General features: G+C 37.9%; 1 long non-coding RNA gene across 2 annotated transcripts; it reads right to left on the bottom strand.

Moving 5' to 3' along the window:
• Window positions 1–526: 526 nt before the first annotated feature.
• LOC124248890 (uncharacterized) lies at window positions 527–8,104 on the bottom strand. 2 transcript variants are annotated; one of them, XR_006891169.1, is made up of 3 exons: window positions 7,796–8,104; window positions 7,364–7,447; window positions 527–560 (listed from the first exon to the last, which is right to left on the bottom strand). It is a non-coding gene; the product is annotated as an uncharacterized LOC124248890 (long non-coding RNA). The 2 variants fall into 2 exon arrangements; XR_006891168.1 differs by lacking the exon at window positions 527–560 and adding an exon at window positions 1,581–2,431.
• Window positions 8,105–9,528: the final 1,424 nt, after the last annotated feature.

Below are 9,528 nucleotides of genomic sequence, written 5' to 3'. Positions count from 1 at the left end.
TTTTTAGTGAGATGTTAGAGCTCTTTGTATAGTAAGGACATACAGCTTTTGTGATATATGTTGCAAATATGTTCTCGGGTTCCTGCTTCAACATCAATTACAGGGGTGTGTGTGTGTGTTGGGGGGGGGGCAGGTTGTGTTTGTTTGTTTTTTTCTCCTTGTGATAATTTTTAAGCCAGCCCTGGTGGTCTTGTGGTTAAGATCACACCGCCGAGGCCCTGGTCACTGCCCAGTCAGGGGACCACACCACCTGACTGTCGGTTGTCATGCTGTGGTGGCTGCTTGTTGCTGTGATGCTGAAAGCTATGCCATCGGGATTTCAAATACCAGCGGGTCACCCATGGTGGACAGGTTTCAGTAGAGTTTCCAGACTAAGACAGACTAGGAAGAAGGCCCTGGCCACTCGCTTCTGAAAAAAACTGGCCATGAAAACCCTATGAATAGCAGCAGAGCATTGTCTGATGTAACACCAGAAGGTGAGAGGATGGCGCAGAAAGACCGGGCAGGGTTCCGCTCTGCTGTCCACAGGGTCACTAGGAGTCAGAATTAACTCGATGGCACTAAAAAAAAAAAAAAAAAAATGTAATTTTTAATTTTATGTAGTTTAGCCTAAATTTTAATAGTTTTAAGCTTTGAAGTCATGTTCACCACAAGACTATGAAACTATTCACTCCAATATTCATTTATTCTTATAGCTTATCTTTTATTATAATGTTGTTGTAAAAATGTAAACATCATACATGACATAAAATTGAATATTTCTTGTACTTTTAAACCCAAAGATAAACACAACACTTTATAGATATTTTACATATAGTAGATACTTTATATATTATATACATATATAATACATACATACTTTTTGCTTCTTTAAAACTTCACACATCGTGGGCATCCTCCTTTTCAATATACATACATCTACCTCATTCTTTTTAACAGCTGCATGGTGATGAATTGTACAGATGAGTTTTCTCAGTCTTTTTTCCATTATCGTCCCCCTAAGAAGCCTTTCTAGACATTCTTTTCTTAATCATCCTCCCCATGAAATTTCAACACTACATACAAACTATGTATCTGTTTGTGTACTTATGCATATTTGTCCTTTATACATAAAAATAAGTTTTTTTCTGTCCCCCCAAGAACCAATTTTCACCTCCTTGGTTATGAAATTGCCCCTTTGAGAACGCATGGTACCAACACTCCATACTTCAGTTACTCCACATGCGTATATTCCATATTTCAATGTTACATTATCCATATTTATCTTTTTTTTTTTTTTAAAGATTTTATTCTTTCCTTTTTCTCCCCAAAGCCCCCCGGTACATAGTTGTGTATTCTTCGTTGTGGGTCCTTCTAGTTGTGGCATGTGGGACGCTGCCTCAGCGTGGTTTGATGAGCAGTGCCATGTCCGCGCCCAGGATTCGAACCAACGAAACACTGGGCCTCCTGCAGCGGAGCGCGCGAACTTAACCACTCGGCCACGGGGCCAGCCCCCATATTTATCTTTATATGGTATATTTTGTTTCTATAGGATAAATTTCTAAAACTGAAATGCTGTGTCAAAAGATATATTTAAAAATTTAACAGATATTGCTAAAGAGTGTACCAATTATACACCAACCAATGTATATTGAGAATCTGGCTTCGATTTTTATATTTAAGTCATAAATCCATTTGGAATTTATTCTGGAATGATGAATAAGGTAAAGACCTATCTATTTTTCTCCTTCAAATCTAGCTCATTGTCCTTAAATACTTTATTTACTTAACCTTTTCTTGACTTACCAGATATTAAATATGGCAAATACTCCTACATATACTCACACTTTGAATTCTGTTCCATGACTGCTTATTGCTACTCCATTACCACCCTACGTTTATTATTCTTGCTCTCTATTTTGATATTTACTATCTGATTATACAATTCTTTTTTATGAATTCTCTCCCTATTTTCTTGTATTTTAATGTTTTTTCTCAGTGAATTTTGGAGTAATTTTTCTTAGTTCCAAAACAACAAAAGCTCTTAAAATACCATTGGGATTAAGGTTTGGATTGCACTCAATTTACGGATTAATTTAGTGAGAACTGTAGATTACATTATCGAGTACATCGTAGAGTAACAGATTTAAACAACGCATAGAAGAAACAAATAATGTTGATTTAATGATGTATTAGGATGTTCTGAATAGTAAACGACAAAAACCCAGATAAAACCCAAGATTAGCATAAAAGAGAGTTTACTGGCTCCTTTAACTGGAAAGTCCAGTGGTAAAGCTGGTCTTTAGGCGTGTCTGGATTCCTGGGATCAAGTGCTGTCATCCGGACTTGGGTTCTGTCTTCCAGGTTGGCTTCTTTAGCCTCCATTTTAGACAAGCCTCCACGTGGCAGCAAAGGTGGCCTGTCTGCTCTGTGCTTATACGGTCTATAGCACCTGCAACACCAGGGGGAGAGCATCTTTTTCCTTATAGTGCCCGCAAAAGTACCAAGGATGGTTGTCATCTGCCAGATCTGGATCAAGTGTAGGAGTGGGGCGTTGGGAATCAGCTCCACTTGAACCACATGAGCTACAGTTGGGGAGGGAAGGTTTCCTCAAAGGAAGGGATGTGGAGTAACCAAAAATGCAGGAGTTGTGTACTACACTATGCATTTACTTATAAAACAAGAATTTTAAAGAATTAAGAACAATTAAGAAATATCACTAAGTTGAAGTTCTAATACTATTTTTCAACATATCAAAAGTTACTTTGGGGCCATAAAGGTGAAAAGAAACCAAGTAACCGAGTAGGAAAATATGTTGAGAAAGTAAACAAATATTATCTTTGCTGTTGGATAATATTTGTGAGAATTACAATTCTGATTCTTGACAAATGACTCTTCTCTCCTTTCTTGATCTTATTATTGTTTAAATTCTCCAAAATCTTGCTTCATAAATTTATCCTTTTTCGCAACTCAAACTTCTCCTTCTGTTTTTTCCCCTGCCCCTAAGGAACTCCATCCCTACCTCCCTAAACAAATCAAAAGCCTCTTAATTCTACTGGCCTTTTAAGCTCCTCTCCTCATATTCACTGGTCAATTAAAAGCAATTGGTTAGTTGACAGTCATCAATGATTTCCTTAATCACCAAATCCAATGGCCTTAGAGGCTCCTTCTTGACGGCCTGCTGTCTCTGCAGTATTTGACAGTACAGGCTGACCTTTCTTTCTTGAAACACAGACTCTGAGTTCCTATGACATTCACTCTCCGGATGCTTCTCCTAGCTTTCTAATGACTTCTTCCCTGTTTACTTTGTTGGTTCTTCTTCCTTACCTTCTTGACATGTGGGGGAGTCTCAAAGTTCTGGCTTCAAACTGTTTCTCCATTCACTATCTTGGCAGTGGCAAACACTTCCCTGCTTTCAAAGGAAAGGTATGCACCTTCTGTTGAGCTGCTTCTGCTCACTTCCAAAAGCTGCATGATCCAATCTTAACTATCCATTATCAAGCTTAACTTCTAAAAAAAATTTGTCTCTTCTGAATCCCATGGTGCCTTCTTTTTTTTTTTAAAATGCCACTACTTTCAAACTTGGATTAGTTATTTATGTTTAAGACTTGTCTTACCTTCTAGCCTATAAGCTTCTTTAAGAACATTTTCTAATTCAACTCCGCATCTCCTATACCATGGAGCAGCGTCTTGTGTTAGTTCATTTGTTTATTCAACATACATTATGCACCTACTATGACTGTGCTAGGTGCTGGATAAATGGTGAAGAAACATATGTGGTTCGTGCCCTCATAGGATTTATAGTCTCATGAGATCATATATACTGTGATATATGTTTAATAAAACTCCGAGAATGAATCTTACATCTTTTAACTCCTCTTTCATCTTCTCTCCCCAGACTCCTGTCCTACAATTCCTGCACTTTCCCCCTGACAGTCCCACGATTTCTCAAACTCAACTGCTGAATCTGATTCATGTGCTGTGGACACCTACGATTGAGAAGTTTGTCCTGTGTTCAAAAACCTCACAGTCAAGGGCCTTCTCTCTTGAAATCTTCGGTTGATTTTAGTATTTGTATTAAGGTTACCATCTCCTCCTCATTAGCCAGCAGAAATCTTGGTATTCTCTTTGATTTCTTCTTCTTTCTTCATATTTAACTCTTTTCATTCAAACACTGATTCTTGCTTAGGCCTTTTTATCTATAGCAGAGGTTGAAAATTAGTGACCCATGCCTTGTATCTAGCCAGCAGAGCTGTTTTGTTTGTTCTGTATAACATTCTTAAAGATATGGTGTTCTTGTTTCTCTTGAAAACCCAGAAAATCTGGCAACACTGGGTCCTCATTCCTGTAAGAATTGGCTGCAGTTTTAGATGGGACATCTAAACTACCACTCTAATCTCTACCACTCCTTATTTTTCTTACATCAGTCCATTCCTCATTTATGAAACCTTCTTGATCCTCAAATTGGGTGTTTGAGTTTGTCATCTCTGGCCTCCGTGAGCACAGAACATTAGGACTGGAGGAGATACTAAGAGGTCGTCTTGTCTAACAGTCTCCTCCCTCCCCCCCCCTCCCCCCCGAGAGATGGAGAAACGGAGCTCCAAAGAACTTACATCACCTGACCAACTTCGTATAGCTAATGTGTAACAGGATGCTGTTATACGCCATTAGACCTCTTCCTCACCTTGGTGGGTAAGTCCCTAATCTACACCCAGTGTCCCCTAAATTCCCCAGCTGAGCCCTCACATAGAATTTTCAGGTTCAAGGTCTCTGTGCTTAAAACTCTTGCTTTATCAGGCCCTGAGCCCTGAGACCTTTATCAGGGAAATTATGCCCTAAATTAGGCCACTTCCCTGTGAGGTTCTTGAAGATTATGATTCTTAAAAATCTGTCCCCAATCTTTCTGGCTTTATTCTCTAGTGCTTACCTGCAAATGTTTCATAATCCCAGATGTTTATGTGTGTATGTCTGAGAGAGATATCCAAAACGCACCCTATGCTTTCCAACCTTTTTGATTCTGTTTAATGCTATTTTCTCCATTATCCTTCCCCAATGTCTGCCTGACGTAATTTTTTCCATCCTTTAAAGTCTACTTGAATGCTATCTCTTCCACAAAGTATAGTAGTTAAGAAGGTGGTTTGTGGGCCAGCCCTGGTGGCCTAGTGGTTAAATTCGGCATGCTTTGCTTTGGTGGCCCAGGCTCGATCCCCAGGTGTGGACCTACACCACTTGTCTGTCAGTGGCCATGCTGTGGTGGTGGCTCACATACAAAAAGAGGAAGACTGGCAACATTAGCTCAGGGTGAATCTTCCTCAGCAAAAAAAAAAAAAAAAAAAAGAGGAAGGTGGTTTGCAAGGGACAGACTTGGTTTGAAATTCTGTCTCTGTCCTTTACCAGCCATGTGACCTTGGACAATTTAATCTCCCTAAGCCTCAGTTTCCTCATCTGTAAAAGGGGAATAATATCCTCTCTTACAAACGGATTGACCATGATCCCACTGGTTGAAAGTATTTTCATGTAATGTGGGAATCCCATCTCACTGTTTTGCCTCAAATACAGTCTTGATTTATAGTTATTCATATTAGCTATTCACCATACTAATTATTCAGCTTACTAGTTATTCATCATATATTATAAATATGCTATTATATATTATAGGTATTTTTCACAATAGATGAGGGCAGGGACTTTGTCTTACATGTGTTTATATTTCTCATAGTACTTAATAAGAGTTTTTAATTACTGAGTTAATGAATGAGTATAACCTGAGATATTCCTAAATTCCATAAAAATAGAATAAATACAATGGTAACAGCTGAATCTCATATTATTCCCTTATGAAGATCCTGGGAGAAATTTTTCTCAGGCTTCTATACCAAAACTATACTTCTCTTAAGCAACTTAAAAAAAATCTCATAGAACATGTGAAACTTATAACTGTTTTCCCTTTGCTTTACTTGCTGGGAACCTCAGAGCCTAATTTGTGGTGGCACCCTTCTAGCAATTACACAGGACCTTTCGGCATGAATTTTTTGGGTGTTAATATACTTCTGCCTTTATTTTGTTCTCCAATTGCCTTTTGCCTCTGTTTTCTCTTCCAATCATTTTCTCCCACTATAGTGTATATCTCTTTCTGAGCACACTCAATCTTTTGTGAGAGAGGTTGGGCATCGATAAAACATATGCATTTATAAAATACGCTTTTAAAAATATTTCTTAAAGCTTGTTAAAGCATCTCATTTCTTTTGATCTGACACTTCACAGAGCCATCATCTACTTCAAGGCTGTCGGGACAGCACTTCCCCAACTTCCTACCCCACTTATAAACTTATTCTCTTCTTTAAAAGAGCAACATTTTATCTGTCCTTACAAAATATATTTATCCTGTAGAGTACAGATAAGCAAAAAGCAGGATAGCTAAAAAACAAACCAAAAAAAACCCTGCTGTAAGAACCTACATACTGCTGCTTTCATAACTCACTTTTCTCTCTTTACAATGTATTGTACACATCCTTCCTTATCACTAAATAGTCTTCTACATCATCCTTTTTAATTGTTCAAAGCATCCCACTGATTGTGTATCAAAGTAGTCAAGCAGACTGCAACTCCACATTCCCTTCCTAGAAAATCCGAGGATCCTCTTACTTAAACTGATGAGTGTTATCTGCAACCATGTTATCTATGTCTAAGAAATACGAGTGTAATATATACTTAACCTATCTTTCATTGGTGGACAAGCCGAAATGAACTCCACCCAGCTTAATACATATGTGCAGTTTTTTTTTTTTATTTTTTTTTCATATGTGCAGTTTTGATTACTTTCTTTTGAGAACTTCCTAGAAGTATACTTGCTTAGTCAAAGTATACACACATTTTCAGGATTTTGATACTTAAAATGCTCACTGGAGGGGGAGATGTACCCGTTTCCTTTCCCACCTGCAACGTCTGTTTCGGTGAACCCTTGCCCAGTATGCATATTAGTTCTCTTTAATCTTTCCCAACTTAATAGACATTTAATATGCCATTTATATTTGTTACTAATGTGGCTGAACATCCTATTTATTGTCCATTTGTATATATATATATATATTTGTTACTATTTTGCCAATTGGTAATAGTTTTTAAATTATTAACATCCATATTCACCTTGACATCCTCTTCCCCAGTTTTGCCTCCTATCTAAGCCAATTTATGTACCTGATCTATGGATCTCATCTCTCCCTATTTCTTTAGGGATTCATTCACTTATCCTCTTTCTAGGCCATATCTATAGCCTCTGACTCCCAGTTTTTTCTCTTGTACTAATAAACATCACTATGTATATTCTCATTAGGAAAAACCCCAGCTTTTTTCTTTCACTTGCCATTCTCCTCTGGCTACTGACCTTTTTTTTCTCCTTTACAGCCAAACTTCTTGAAAGAATTGTCTTCACATGCTGCGTCCACTTCATCTCTGTCTCTTCAACTCACTACAAACAGATTTACATTAAGGTCTTCGATCCCTTCTTTGTTGCCAAGATTTTAATAGCAGAATTATATCATATATAGATATATGTATGATATATGTATGTGTGTACATATATATACACACATGTGAAAAAGGCAGGATACAAAACGGTTTTCCCAAATAAACTCAACTATGTAAATAATATTTATGCAGAGAAAAAAACTGACAGGTAACACATGAAAATTTTAAGTTACTTCTGGGTAGTTGTATGACTTAAGTTCTTCTTTTGAAAACTTTCCACGATTTTAAAAGAATAATTTACTTTGATATTAGAACACACTACAATGTAAACTAGAAATTCTCAACTTACATTTTCTAAAAGGAGGCAGAAAGCTAGAGAAGTGACAGGAGCTACTCTGGGCCACATTTCATCTCGTCGGAATGCTCAAAGACGAACCAGACGGCATGACCCAGATCCCCCGGGCAGGCGCTCCTGCGGGGCACAACTGGATAACCTCCTGACAGGAGAATCTGCTCTTTAAAAGGGCCCTCTTGACCCCTTCGCTCATCCCAAACGACCTCTGAGCATCTCAGCCTCTCCAGCTAACCACTCCAACCCGCGGATAACTGTCAACCGCCTCCGGTTGCCCTGGTAACAGCCAGCGGACGCCCAACCCCGCTTCCGTAACTCTTCCCAGAATGCAGCGCGTCTTATCCCACTCACTTCCGGGTTCGGAGGGCTGACTCCTCCCGGAAGTAAATGCCTGTCTGTCGCCCGGCGGTTCGTAGGGGAATTCCTGGGCTGAGTGTAGTGCATTCCTGCGGAGGCCGGCGGTGGCTGTTCTCTTCTTTCCCCGCAGTCACGATGACTGGAAAGCTCAGGGAAGGCTGTAATCTCACCGAATTTTTGTTGGTCCTCGATAAATGGATTAGACGTTAGTTATTAAAAAGCTGAAAGGTGGAAAGCACTTTAAAATTATATGCAACTTCATTTGTTGCTGTGATATATTTAAATAACTTCAAATTACTTCCTATAAAAAAGCGATTATTTTTGCTTCAGAAAATGAAGGCAAATACAAAACAAAAAACTAAAATCCCACTCACCAGAAACAACCAATGTGTACACTTTGGAGCAGTCTTCCAGACCCTTTCTATGCATATAATAAATTAAATGTTAAAATGGAGTCACGTTGTATATGCTGTTTTGTAACTTACAAAAACTTTCATGAACATATTTCATTAAAAGAAGACACTTTAACAACATGGTTGCATGTATTCCCTTGTACCTTTTGTTGAACATTTAAACAGTTTCTATCCTTCTTGCTCTTAATTAGTGCTGCAATGGAGAAATGGAAATCCTTATAAGCTGAATCTTTCTCCATGCTCTCATTTCTTTGTGGTAATTATTTTTCTCTTTTTAACTTAGTTATTTATATTTGCACTTCCCTATCTCTTCCTAATGACTTCCCATTCCACCCCATGTCTTTATTCTGTAAGTGGATGAAGTTACACATATGGCATCTGAAGCCTACACAATTTTTTAAAGTTTATTTTTCTGATTACAAAGGTAATACATGCTGATTGTAGAACTTATTAGGAGAGTTTAGAAGAATATAACAAAAATATTCCAATACCTAGACAACTGTTGATCATATTTTGGCATAAATTTATTCCAGCTTTCTCTGTCTGTTGCCTTCAGAATGAATATTGAAAACATATTTGCTAATTTGGAAGGGAAAAAGGGCAGCTATTAATTTGCATTGCTTTACTTATTCATGTAGCTCAATAATATTTCAAATAGTATTTCAAATGTTTATAGGCTATGGTCCATTTCAGTCCCTATCCTCCCTGTCTAGCTTTCCCTGAGTATTCCAGACTCATAACACTAACTTGCAATGCTATAGTTTTCCATACATGTATGTTTAGTTCCCTAACTAGATTGAAAGCAGGTTGTGTGATCCTGGATAAATTATTCAGTTTTGCTGAGCCACTTTCCTTATCTGCAAAATAGTGATAATAATACTTATTTTGCAGGATTGCGGTAGGGATTAGAAATAACATATCCAAGGTAAGCTCAATAAAAAGTGGCTTTTTTTTTTTAAA

The sequence above is a fragment of the Equus quagga genome, chromosome 1 (genome assembly GCF_021613505.1).
Source record: "Equus quagga isolate Etosha38 chromosome 1, UCLA_HA_Equagga_1.0, whole genome shotgun sequence".
Lineage (NCBI taxonomy): Eukaryota > Metazoa > Chordata > Mammalia > Perissodactyla > Equidae > Equus > Equus quagga.
The sequence above is the reverse complement of the archived record's forward strand: the minus strand, read 5'-3'. Positions and strand labels throughout refer to the sequence as shown.